The sequence below is a fragment of the Loxodonta africana genome, chromosome 5 (assembly GCF_030014295.1).
Source record: "Loxodonta africana isolate mLoxAfr1 chromosome 5, mLoxAfr1.hap2, whole genome shotgun sequence".
Taxonomy (NCBI): Eukaryota; Metazoa; Chordata; class Mammalia; order Proboscidea; family Elephantidae; genus Loxodonta; species Loxodonta africana.
Window position 1 is genome coordinate 93,011,682 of NC_087346.1, and position 14,037 is coordinate 93,025,718.

At 36.4% G+C, this 14,037-nt stretch overlaps 1 pseudogene; it reads right to left on the reverse strand.

The window, feature by feature from the left end:
• Window positions 1-252: 252 nt before the first annotated feature.
• On the reverse strand, window positions 253-1,196 carry LOC100674453 (ubiquitin-conjugating enzyme E2 C-like; annotated as a pseudogene).
• Window positions 1,197-14,037: the final 12,841 nt, after the last annotated feature.

The following is a 14,037-nucleotide window of genomic DNA, read 5'->3' on the forward strand; positions in this document are numbered from 1 at the left end:
GATTTTTTTAAGTTAACAAAAAGCCAATAAATATTCCCCACCCAGCCCTATTTTTTTATCCATAGATCTTAGGAGGAAATATGCTAATGAAATCTAAAGTATTCTTTTAATTGTAACAGCCTTTATCCAAGGGTCTTGGAGAAGATGAAGGAGCAAGGGTAGGATTCTTTCTTCTGGAAGAAGAAAAGAAGAACTCCAGTCCAGGATGGGGCTACTCTGTTGCAAAGTCTGTATGTTTAGACGATATTTTCTAACTGAATCTTACATCACCAGGTAACATGAGAAGTAATCGAAAGTTAGAGGCCTAGCACAATTAAGTCTTGTTTCAAGGGAAGTCAGTAATTTTACATTTTATCTATCTTTGTGCATAGTCTAATTCAAAAATATTGCGAAGATTGTGGCAGTGTTCTATCTTAATTCTTTCTATGAAAGGCAAAGTAAGGGCTTTAGAGAGTTATGCTTTTTGTTTTTATCCTAAAATATATTTATTTAATATATTTATCACAGGGGCTCAAATGGAGACTTAATTTACAAAACAAACAAAAATGACACCACAGTTTAAGATACAGAGTCCTTTGCAGAAATTAAGGATAGGACAAACCATCTAAGAAAAAAATAAAGACAACACAAGGAGAGGGGACAAACTAGGTCAGGGCTCTTGGCTGGAGACTTCCTACGAGCAGATTTTCTGCAGGTGCTTGTTAAATGCTGTGGGGTTTTTCCAGAGACTTGCAGCATGTATGTTCAAAGGGTTGCAGATGTTGAGTTCTTCCAGCAGGCTCTGGATGGAGAGGATGGTCCTGACGTCATACAAGGCGAACCACTTGTCTTTCAGAATGTCTAGGCAGTGGTTACCCTGCGTGGCCACCTTGGTGTGATAGCAAAGTGTGAGGAACTTAAACGTGGAGGGCGTTGGAAGGGTAGCAACTGTGGAACTCCGGGAAGAGCTTACGCCTCAGGTCTTCTTCACTTACTGTTCCAGCTTCTCCATGGATAGTCCCCACCCACTTGAAAAGGTTATATGATTCAGGGAAGGCAGAAATTCCTTTGTTGCCAGATATCATGAGTGTCATCAACTCCTGCTGTAGCCTCTTGCCCGTGGAGCCCCAGGCAGAAGCCTTGCTGGGCTGGGCCCTTTTCCGGGCGAGACCACGCTGGCAGTGACTGGGTCGCCATTCTGGGAGGCCAACCTTTTGTTATTTTCATTTTACTGTCAGTCACCTGTATCTTACAGGTTTTTATTGGAGGTGGAGAAAGAAAACAGGTGTGTCGTCTAACTTAAACATATCTGTAGCTCGTAGCCTTCAGTATTCGGGAGATTGTTGCTGGAGTATAGATAGGAGCTTTTTCGTTCATTAAATAGTCCCCATTTGGGACTAAAAAGGATTAACGACCAAATGAAAGCACAAGGAAAGGGGGAAAATATTTTTAATCTTTTTTTTAATGAAAAATTAGAATGGAATTTTATTTGTATATTTATTTGTAATATAAATAAATTCACTGGAGTTATTCAGTAATATTAGGAAGAACAATAAAAAAGAACAATAGGAGCAGGAATTATTTTTCTATTTTTTCACTGTTGTATTCTCAGTGTCTATATCTAGGATAGTATCTGAAAAGAGAAGGAGATCAAGACATATGTGTTGACTGAAATTATTGCAGAATAAATGTATTCTCACTGTTGATAAAAGATACAAATGAAAATCTTGACTGGAAAAGTTTTTAAAAATGGTATATATGCCCAATATTTTCATTATTTTTTTCTTAATTTCTACCATTCTTGTCTTATTTTATTTTTATGTTATAATGTTATTTACATTATATATTAACAACTATTTAATTATGCATTTAATAGGTTTATATTTTAATATGATATCCCACGCTTTGCATAAAGTATTACTCTCGAGATTTATTTTCACTCTTTGTGTTCCTTGAATATATATTGTAGGATTTGAGGTAAAGCCTGGTGGTTATATGTCTTTTTCAAATCTTATCGCCATTATGCCAGATTAAAAATCATGAAATAGATTCTTAACAATTTATTTGCCTTGTATTCAAATATAGGTTAAGGATTTTATTTACATATCTTGCAGCTATAAAACCTAGTAAGCCAGAAGCATGCATGTAGTTTGGAATTATCTAAAATTAAAATGGAAAGCCACAATTGGGGGAAAAAAAGTCTGATTTACTTGTTATTAATTATATAATATGAGCATATCAACTCCAAATAAAAAGTTTCACTTATTGGCATTAACCAACACACGAAAAAGTGGCAGTATGTATATTTTTGCTATTTTTTCCATGAATTCATCAAAAATGAATGGCAGTAATTAAATCAAAATTACTTGAAAAATTTAAAAATAATGTTTATAGTTCCCTAATGTTTGCAGAGCTCTGATGGCTCAGTGTTCAAGAGTTCAACTGCTAACCATAAGATCAGTAGTTCAAATCTACCAGCTGCTCCTTGGAACCGTAAAGAGAAGTTCTACTCTGTCCTATAGGGTCACTGTGAGTTAGAATCAACTCTACGGCAACAGGTTTGTTTTTTTTTGGGGGGGGGTTTAATATTGGTGTCTTTAGCTTTTTTCCTGTAGAGTTTTCTAACTGTACAAAAGCCTATCATCTATTTTTATTTGGCATCCATTTGCAACAGTAGTATAAATTACACACCTGTGTGTAATATTATTAATCACACAGAAAGTTTCTCACTTTTAAGGCTTTAACCAGTACCTCACCAAAAAAATTGAATTCAGGTTATTATTGTATGAGTCCTTAAGTATTATTATCTCTTTCTACACAGTTTCCAAGACTTCAGTTTCTTTATCTTCTAAACTATCCAACACGAAACAGATAATGGCTCTTTATCCTGAACCATGGTGCAGTGTTTAAGAGTTCCGACTTTGGAAAAGCCAAACTGGAGTTTAAGTCCTGGCTTTGGGTCTTTCTAGATTTTGTAACTCTGGATAAATTATGTAAACTTTTTAAGCCAAAGTTTTCTCATTTGTAACATGAATTTATTGCCACAGATTCATAAGATTTTATTAAATATTAGCTAAGATTTTATATGTAAAATACTTAATAAAATGTTTGACTTATACTGGTAACTCAATTAGTTGTAGTTGTTAGAATATTGCTGAAGAGTTGCACAATTTTTTGCACTCGAATATTAAAATAAAATCAAATTCTAAGGCCTTCCATTGTTTTAATCCAAGTGGTATATACATAGTTAAATAATAATCATTTTAAAGCATCTATATTCCAGATATAAATTAAACCATGTGGCATATTCTGAATAGATTGCAATCACTGGTGCCTTAGTGCACTTATCATATAACATTATTTAAATCTTAACAAATCTTCAGACAATTGAAAATGAAATATTTTCCATTAAAACTTTAGTGACTATACCAATCAAAGTCAATCTCTTTTCTGTCTGTGTTTCACAATATTTTCTTTGTTATTTCTTGTAGTTATTTCATAGCTATGTGTCAAATACTATGTTACTGGAGAGATAAATGGTTTATTTCACATGAATGTTTATATTATTAAATTATATATTCTGGTTCAGGAGAGATATTTAAGAAGTGATAAGAGCCACAAGACGTTAACCTACTGAGCTCAATTAAATTTGTGTTCAGAGGAGTAACATAGGCTTAAATCCATCACATTCATCTTATATATTTGTCACATACCATGTTAAATTCAACAAACAAATGCAAATGTAGAAATTCTTACCCATCTGTGTCAAGAAATTTGGAAAACATCTACCTGGCAAACTGACTAGAAGGGATACATATTTCAGCCCCATTCCAATGAAAGGCAATCAGAATGAGTGTGGAAATTATCGAACACTATCATTAATATCACATGTTAGCAAGATTTTGCTGAAGATTATTCAAAATAGCTGCAGCCTTACATCAACAGGGAACCATCAGAAGTTCAAGCAAGATTCTGAAGAGGACATGGAATGAGGGATATCATTGCTGCTACCAGTTGGATCTTGGCCAAAAGCAGATAATACCAGAAAGATGTTGTCATGGGTTGAATCATGTCCCCCGAAAATATGTATCAACTTGATTAGGCCATGATTCTCAGTATTTTGCTGTTGTCCTCCATTTTGTGATTGATGTGACTTTCCTAGGTGTGGTAAATCCTACCGCTATGATGTTAATAAGTTGAGATAGGTGGCAATTATGTTAATGAGGGAGGACTCAATCTACAAGATTGGATTGTGTCTTGAGCCACTCTCTTTAGAGATAAAAAAGAAGTGAGCAGGGAGACAGGGGAACCTCATACCACCAAGAAACAAGCACCTGGAGTAGAGCATGTCCTTTGGACCTGGGGATCCTGCATGGAGAAGTTCCTAGTCCAGATAAAGATTGACGACAAGGACCTTCCTCCAGGGCTGACAGAGAAAGCCTTCCCCTGGAGTTGATGCCCTGAATTTGGACTTCTAGCCCACTAGACTGTGAAAGAATAAACTTGTTTGTTAAATTCATCCACTTCTGGTATTTCTGTTATAGCAGCACTAAGACAGATGTTTACCTGTGTTATTGACTATCTGAAGGGATTTGACCATGTGGATAAGAATAAATTATGGCTAATTTTATCAAGAATGGGAATTCCAGAACACATAACACTTAGTAGTACTCATGTGGAATCTGCACAGAGACCAAGAGGTAGTCATTTGAACAGAACAACGGAATACTGCGTGGTTCAAAATTGGAAAAGGTGTGTGACAGGGTTGTTTCCTTCCACTTTACTTATTCAAACTGTGTGCTGAACAAATAATTTGAGAAGCTGGACTATATGAAGAAGACCAGAGCATCTGGACTGGAATAAAACTCATTAACAACCTGCCATATGCAGATGACACAAACTAACTTGCCAAATATGAAGATGAAGTACTTAGTGACTGTCATGGATTGAATTGTGTCCCCCCAAAATATGTGTCAACTTGGTTTGATATGATTCCCAGTATTGTGTGGTTGTCCTCCATTTTATAATTGTAATTTTCCTATGTATTGTAAATCCTAATCTCTGCCTGTGTTTAATGAGGCAAGATTAGATTATGCTAAAGAGAATTAGGGTGGGATTGTAACACCATTACTAAGGTCACATCTCGGATGCAATGTAAAGGGAGTTTCCCTGCGGTGTGGCCTCCACCACATTTTATCTTACAAGAGATAAAAGGAAAGGGAAGTGAGCAGAGAGAGAGGGACCTCATATTATCAAGAAAGCAGTGCTGGGAGAAGAGCACGTCCTTTGGACCCAGGGTCCCTGCACTGAGAAGCCACTAGTCCAGGGGGAGATTGATGACTATGTCCTTACTTCAGAACCAACAGAGAGAGAAAACCATCCCCTGGAGTTAATGTCCTGAATTTGGACTTCTAGCCTACTAGACTGTGAGAAAATAAATTTCTCTTTGTTAAACCCATCCACTTGTGGTATTTCTGGTATACCAGCACTGGATGACTGGTATAAAACTATACCAAAAAACTATAGCCTTTAAAATAGATTAAGAAAATGAAAATCTACGTAACTGGTCCAATAAACAACATCATGATAAATGGTGAAGAAATTGAAGTTGTCAAGGATTTCATTCTACTTGGATAAACCATCAAGGTCCATGGAAGCAGCAGTCAAGAAATCAAATGGCAAATGGCATATTTATCTCATTGGGTGGATCTGCTGCAAAAGACTTCTTTAAAGTGTTAAAAAACAAAGATATCACTTTGATGACTAAGGTGCATCTGACATAAACCATGGTCTTTTCTATCACCTTATATGCACGCGAAAGCTGGACAATGAAAAGGGAAGGAGGAAGAATTGACACATTTAAATTGTGTTGTTACAAAAGAATAACGAATATGCCATGGGCTTCCAGAAGAATGAACAAATCCATCTTGGAGGAAGTACAGCCAGAATGCTCCTTAAAACTGAGAGTGGTAAAACTTTTCCTACTCTGGGCACATCATCAGGAAAGACTAATCACTAAGAACAACACAATATTTGGTAAAGTAGAGGGTCAGCAAATACGAGGGAAAGCCTCCATGAGATAGATTGACACAATAGCTGCAACCATGAGCTCAAATATGCCAACAATTGGCAGAGCCAACATGGCACTTATAAACAGAAGCACTATGCTGTTCCTGCACAGCAAAGACCTGAAATGCTGAGTAAAACAGAGACAAATATTAACCCTGAAACCTTAACTGTAAAATAAAGACATAAAGAACCCAACCAAGCACTGAATGGAATAAGAAACTGACAGAGAACAGAGAGCAAGGAAAGATATGAGTGGAGGTCCCTTATCAGCTAACACAGCATGGATTTCCATCTTGAACTCCTGTGGGAGATCGGCGATCAGGGAGTACAGGAAAGCAGCTTCAAGGAGCTCCCAGCAGGAGACAGAGCACCTGGTCACCAGCAATACAAGCTTTCCCATCCCCCACACTTCTTCCCCCTGCTTGGCCTCAGCCACTTCCAAGCTGGCCACAGTCAGTATGACAGGAGGCATCAGCTCCACGCCACTTGGATTAGCCCTGTCCACACTGGCCAGCTGCTTCAGTGCCATTTTTTTTTGTTGCTGATGTTGCTTTTTTCAGCCTTTTTTGGTTTCTTCCCCTCCTCTCACCTCCCCCTCTTCCTTTCAAACACCTGGTTTTGTGTGTCATGTTTGCTTCTTCTTGACAGATTGTGAAGCACCACTCAGCTGGGGAACTTTTTCCTTGGTCCGCGCCACCATGTTGGTGGGATCTCTGGGGTCTTTTTTTTTTTTCCTTTTTGTTTTTCTTCATTTCATGGTTTCTCATTGCTCTCTACTTACCTAATTTTCTTGTTTCTGAAATACCTGACACTGTGTCATCTCTGCCCCTTCTAGCCGGGTTGTACTTCATGGCTTGGGAGTCACTTCCCTGGTCTGTGAAGCCATGCCAATGGGATCCTTGGGGCCTTTCTATTTTTTATTTTTATTTGTTATGATCTTTTCTTCATTTCTCAGTTTCTCCTCTCTCTACTTTCCTTCTTTTCCTGTCTCCTGAATATGGGGTGTTGTGTGCAATATCTGCCCCTTCTAGACAAGCTGTGTCCCGGGGCCTGGGAGACACTTCCTCATTCACTGATGGAATCCCTAGGGGAGTTTTTTTTTCTTTTTCTTTAATTTCTTTTTGCTTATTTCTCTTTTTCTTTTTTCCTTTTCTTCATTTCTTGGTTTCTTATCTCTCCACTCCAGTGGCAGTTTCCCTCAGCTCCCCCATTTTTTTTGGCTCCTGTTTCTCTTTCCTCTCTCTTTTCTTCCTCACACCCAACTTAGCTCCACACATCACAACCTCCCCCCTCCCTCCTGCCTATCTACACCATGCACTGAACAGCATAGGCAAGGCCTACCATAACCTGCCCTGCACTGATGCCAGTCCATCTTGTCAGCCGTGATACATGACACAAACAACCCATCCCGTCCCTTCAGCTGGACCTGTCCTGCTACACCATAGCTGAGTGATTATCCCTTACCACTGGACAATGTGTGGAAAGTGTAGCATCCATAGATGAGGGAACAATGAAGAATGCACAGTCCACTTGCTCAGACATAACAAAATAAAACAAAAAATCGGAATGAAACAGACAAATCTACAATCGATAAACAAAGAAAATACTGAATGCCTTGAAGACAGCATACAATATCAAAACATATTAAAAGAAAAAACAACAGGATAATTCCAGTAGGCATCTGAAATAAAACATCAGATGACTTTCCAGGAGAAAAAAGTCACTGGAACTACCTGATCAGGAATTCAAATCTCTAATATTCAGAGCCATCTAAGAGTTAAAGCCAAAAGCAGACAAAAGGAGAAAAAAAATATACAAATTCATGGAAAAGGCAGACAAATTCATGAAAAATACAGACTAAATAATGGAGGAATTCAGGAAAATAATACAGGAACAAAATGTCAAAATAAACTTACAGCTAGAAATCATACAAAAACAACAATAAGAAATACAAACGGTAAACAACAAGATTTCAGAAATGAACAGTGTCATAGAAGGGCTGAGGAGTAGGTTTGAAACAATAGAAAACAGGATCAGTGAAGACAAATAGTTGGATACCACTTTCTTTGATGAACAATCAGAAAAAAGAACAAAAAAAAAAAGAAGAAGAAACCCCGAGAATGATGTGGGGCACAATCAAAAGCAAAAATTTGCAAGTGATTACAGTTCCAGAACAGGAGGGAGAAAGGAAAACACAGAGAAGATCATTGAAGAATTGCTCACAGAAAACTTCCCCAATACCATGAAAGATGAAAAACTGACCACTCAAGAAGATCAACAAACCCCATATAGGATAGGCCACAAAAGAAAATCACCTAGACATATCATAATCGCAGTCACTAAAACCAAAGACAAAGACTCCTGAGAGCAGCTCAAAAAAAAAAAAAAGTCATGAACAGTGGGGAAACAATAAGACTAAGCTCTGATTATTTGGCAGAAATTATGCATGCAAGAAGGCAATAGGATGATATATATAAAACTTTGAAAGAAAAAAATTGCCAACCAAGAATAATATATCCTGTAAAACTCTCATTCAAATATGATGGCGAAATTAGAATATTTCCAGATAAACAGAAATTAACAGAATATGTAAAAACTATTTTTTTTTTTAGTAAAAACTAAACTAAACTTACAAGAATTATTAAAGGGAGTCCTTCAGTTAGAGAACAAACAACATCAGACAACAGCCTGAATCTGGGATGCAAGTCCACACCAACCAGATAACAACCTAGGAAATGAATTTCCAAGAATTAATCAAAACTAAATATTTACAACAAAGAACCAGAGAGGTTAATCTGTAAATGACAATGATATCAGAACAATAAAAGAGGGAATAAATAGTGTAGCTATAGAACTTTCTAATGGAGAGAAATGCAAGGTGTTACCAAGTAATAAAAAACTGGTTCAAACTTAGGATGATAAGGGTAAATTTCCAGGTAACTAGAAAGTTAACAAGCCTACTCATCAAAACAAAGAAGAAAAACATAAAGTCTGCATAAAAATAAAAATCTACAAAAAAGATAAGAATGAAAAAAAAAACCCTCAGACAAAAGGAATTCAGCACAGGAGACTAGGAGGAATAAAGAAAATGTCTGCAACACACACACACACACACACACACACAAAGCACAAAATGACAGCAATAAACTGACACCTATCAAAAATTACACTGAACATAAATGGCCTAAATATACCCATAAAGAGGCAGAGAGTGACAGAATGGATAAAAAAAAAAAAAAAAAAAGAACCATCAATAATCTGTCTACAACAGACACACCTTAGAAACAAAGATTTAAATTTATTAAAAATCAAAGGATGGAAAAAAATATATCAAGCAAGCAGCTACAAAAAAGAGCAGGAGTGGTAATGCCAATCTCAGGTAAAATAGATTTAAAACAAAATCCACAATAAAAGACAAATAAGGGCACTACATAATGATTAAAGGGATGATTCATCATGAAGATATAACCACAATAAACACATAGACACTCAATGACAGGATTTCAAAATACATAAAACAAACCAACAGCACTGAAAAGAGAAATTGACAGTTCCACAATAATAGTAGGAGACTTGAACACATCACTCTTGAAAAAGGACAGGACATCTAGAAAGAAACTCAACAAAGATGCAGAAGATGTAAAGGCCGCAATCAGCCAATTTTAACCCACAGACACATATAGAACACTCCACCAAACAGCTGCAAATTACACATTCATTTGCTAAGCACGTGGAATGTTCTCCAGAACAGACCACATCTTAGGCCTCAAAGCAACCCTCGACAAAATCCAAAACATTGAGATAATACTAAGTATCTTCTATGACCACAGCAGTGTCAAAGTAGAAATTAACAACAGGAAGAGCAAGAGAAAAAAAATAATAATTTAAAAAAAAAAAAAAAAACTGCTTAAAACCACTGGGTAACAGAAAAAATCAAAGATGGAATCAAAAATTTTTGGAATCAAAGGAGATTGAAAACATATCATACCAAAACCTTTGGGACACAGCAAAGGCAGTGCTCAGAGGTCAATTTATAAGAATAGATGCACACATTAAAAAAGAAAAATGGGACAGAATCAAAACAGTGGTTACACAACTTGAACAAATATTAAGAGAACAGCAAAATAAGCCCACAGCTACCAGAAGAAAGGGAATAATAAAGATCAGAATAGAAATAAATACAGAATACAAAACAATAGAAATAATCAGTAAAACCAAAAGTTGGTTCTTTGAGAGGATCAACAAAATTGACAACCACTGGCCAAATCCACAAAAGAGGAGAGAATGCAAATAACCTAGATAAGAAATGAAGTGGGGACAACACAACAGACCCAACAGAGATAAAAAGGATCATAACAGAGCATTATGAAAAACTGCTCTCCAAAAAATTTGAAAATCTAGAGGAAATGGACAAATTTCTAGAAATGCACGACCTTCCCAAACTAACACAGAATGATGTTGAAAATCTGAATAGGCCCATAATAAGAGAAGAGATTAAAAAAAAAGGCAATTAAAAAAAAAAAAAAAAAAAAAAACTTCCAACAAAAAAATGCCCTGGCCCAGATGGCTTCACTGGAGAATTCTACCAAACATTCAGAGAGGAGCTTACACCAGTACTACTCAAACTATTTCAGAACATAGAAAAGGAGAGCATACTTCTGAGTTCATTCTATGAAGCCAGCATAAAGCTAATACCAAAACCAGGCAAAGATACCACTAAAAAAGAAAAAGAAAAAAAAAAGACAATTACAGACCAATATCTCTCATGAATATAGATGCAAAACTTCTCAACAAAATTCAAGCCAATAGAATTCAGCCCCATATCAAAAAAATATTAGACCATGACCAAGTATAATTCATACCAGGTATGCAAGGAAGTTTCAACATTAGAAAATCAATCTATGTTATCAACCAAATAAATGAAAGAATCGTGTGCAGCAAAGGCACGTTCAAAAAAGTTTGACACTCATTCCTGATAAAAACTCTCAGTGAAATTGGCATAGAAGGAAAATTCCTCAATGTAATAGAGGATATCTATACAAAACCAGGAAACCACGGAGGCATAGTGGTTAAGACCTACAGCTGCTAACCAGAAGGTTGGCAGTTCAAATCTACCATGCAATCCTTGGAAATTCTATGGGGCAGTTCTACTCTGTCCTATAGGGTTAGTGTGAGTCAGAATCAACTCAATGGGAACAGGTTTCAGGTATACAAAACCAACAGCCAAAATCATTCTCAATGGAGTGAGGCTGAAAAGATTCCCTTGAGGACAGGAAGAAGACAAGGATGCCCTTTATCACCACTCCTATTTAACACTGTGCTGGAAGTCCTAGCTAGAGCAATAAGGCAAGAAAAAGAAATAAAGAGCATTCAAATTGATGGTGAAGAAGTAAAACTGTCCATATTTGCAGATAATATGGCAGATAATACGATATTATAGAAAACCCAAGAGACTCCATGAGAAAACTACTGGAACTAATAGAAAGCTTCAGCAGATTAGCAGAATACAAGATAAACATAAAAAAATCAGTTAGATTTTTTAAAGATTTTTTTAGATTAAGAGAATGATGAAAAGGAAATCAGGAAAATAATACCATTTATAACAACCTCTAAAAAAATAAAATACTGGGGAATAAATTTAACCAGGGTTGTAAAAACCTATACAAACAAAACTATAAAACACTACTGCAAGAAACCAAAAGAGGCCTGCTTTAATGGAAAATCATACCATGCTCATGGACAGGTAGACTCAACTTTGTGAAGGTGACAGTTGTACCTGAAGCAATTTACAAATACAATGCAATCCTGATCCAAATACCAACAACATTTTTTAAAATAATGGAAAAACCAATCATTTATACAGAAAGGGAAGAGGCCTTGGGTAAGCAAAGCAGTATTGAAGGAGAAGAATAAAGTTGGAAGACTTGTACAGCATATACAAGGCAAGGTCATGGAAGCTCCCTAGACTCATCCAAACTCCCTGAGGGACCAAATTACTGGGCTGAGAGCTGTGGGAACCATAGCCTCAGGGAACATCTGACTCAATTGGCATAACATAGTTTATAGAGAATATGTTCTACTTTCTACTTTGGTAAGTAGTATCTGGGGTCTTAAGAGCCTGTGAGTGGCTATCTAAGATACTCCACTGGTCTCACCCCTCCAGGAGCAAGGGAGAATGAAGAAAACTAAAGACACCAGGGAAAGATTAGTCCAAAGGACTAATGGACCACAACTACCATGGCCTTCACCAGGCTAAGTCCAGTACAACTAGATGGTGCCCAGCTAACACCACTGACTGCTCTGACCTGGAGAAAACTGTAGAACAAAATTCTAACTCACAAAAAAAGACCAGACTTACCGGCCTGACAGAGACTGAAGAAATCCTGAGAGTATGGCCCTCAGATACCCTTTTAGCTCAGTAATGTAGTCCCTCCTGATGTTCACCTTTCATCCAAAGATTAAACAGGCTCATAAAATGAGACTAAAAGGACACATCAGCCCAGGAGCAAGGACTAGAAGGCAGGAGGGAACATGAAAGCTGGTAATGGGGAGCCCAAGGTTGAGAAGGGAGAGTGTTGACATGTTGTAGAGTTAGTTGTTAACCAATGTCATAAAAAGATATGTGTACTAACTGTTTAATGAGAAACTAGTTTGTTCCATAAATCTTCAACTAAAGTACAAAAAAAAAAAAAAGTTTAGTAATGGTAGTTGGGCGCCCTCCAGTTCTTCTGGCCTCGTGGCAAAGGAAGCAAAAAATAATTGTCAATTCCGAGTTTTTTAAATATGTGTAGAAGTGGGAACTATCTGTTGTGGTAGGACAATTTTTACAATTTCTTTGGAAAGCAATTTATTATTATTTGGTAAGTTTGCGAGTCAGCCATTGCACTCGTTCTACTTCTAGGTGTATGACCCTCAGAAACTCTAGGAATTCACACAGGAACGTGACTATTTGTTAAAGCATTCTTTGCAATAGCAAATAATATATAAAATAAACTATATCCAATGAGTAGTGATTAGATACATATAGCATAACTTCAAAAGTGGAGTGCTAATCTGTAGTTAAAATTAATGAGCTAAAGTTTATTATAACAAAATTAATAATTCTCAAAAAATAATATTGAGCAGGATGGTGCGGTATGCTGCTACTTTCATACAAAGTTGGAAAGCCAGAAAAAAGCAATGCTAAATATCTTTTATGTACAGATAGAATCTGCATGGCTGCTAAAAACACAAAATTCAAACAGAGATTGCTCCCAAAACAGGAAGGATAGTAAAGGCATCAGGATGAGCTGCATGGAGGTCTTGAATAATAAGTAAACTACTGTATTTAATTCTATCTATTTTAACTGTTAAAAATGTTCATATTTGATAGGACTGGGTAGTAGATGGAAACCCTGGTGATGTAGGATTAAGAGCTATGGCTGCCAACCAAAAAGGTCAGCAGTTTGAATCCACCAGGGGCTCCTTGGAAACCCTATGGGGCAGTTCTACCCTGTCTTATAGGGTCCCTATGAGTTGGAATCGACTTGATGATAATGGGTTTTTTTTGTTTGTTTTGGGGTAGTAGATACAACGTTTTTTGTAGGTTTTTGTTGTTGTTGTTGTTATGCTATTTTATACATATTTCTATGTGACTTAAATTTTTGTAATACAATTTATTTTATTCTTTTTTAAATGCCAACAATTGTGAGGATGTTGCAAGAACTGGCAATCTTTTATTGTGTCATATGTAAGGTAGCCATGAACCAAAACTGACTGAACAGCAATTAACAACAACAACACATGTTAAACTTGTTTAGAAATGTCTACTTACAACTGTATTATTTCTTATGTTATTACGAGCTGTATAAGAGCAAGAGCACTTTCTTATTTATTTTTCATGGCTTGTGTTGACTACTTGATTGTTTGAGTCTTGAAAGGTATTTGTTTTATAAAGAGTACAATGAAAATAAATTTAAAATGGTTCAAATTTTAAAAAATGATAAGAAA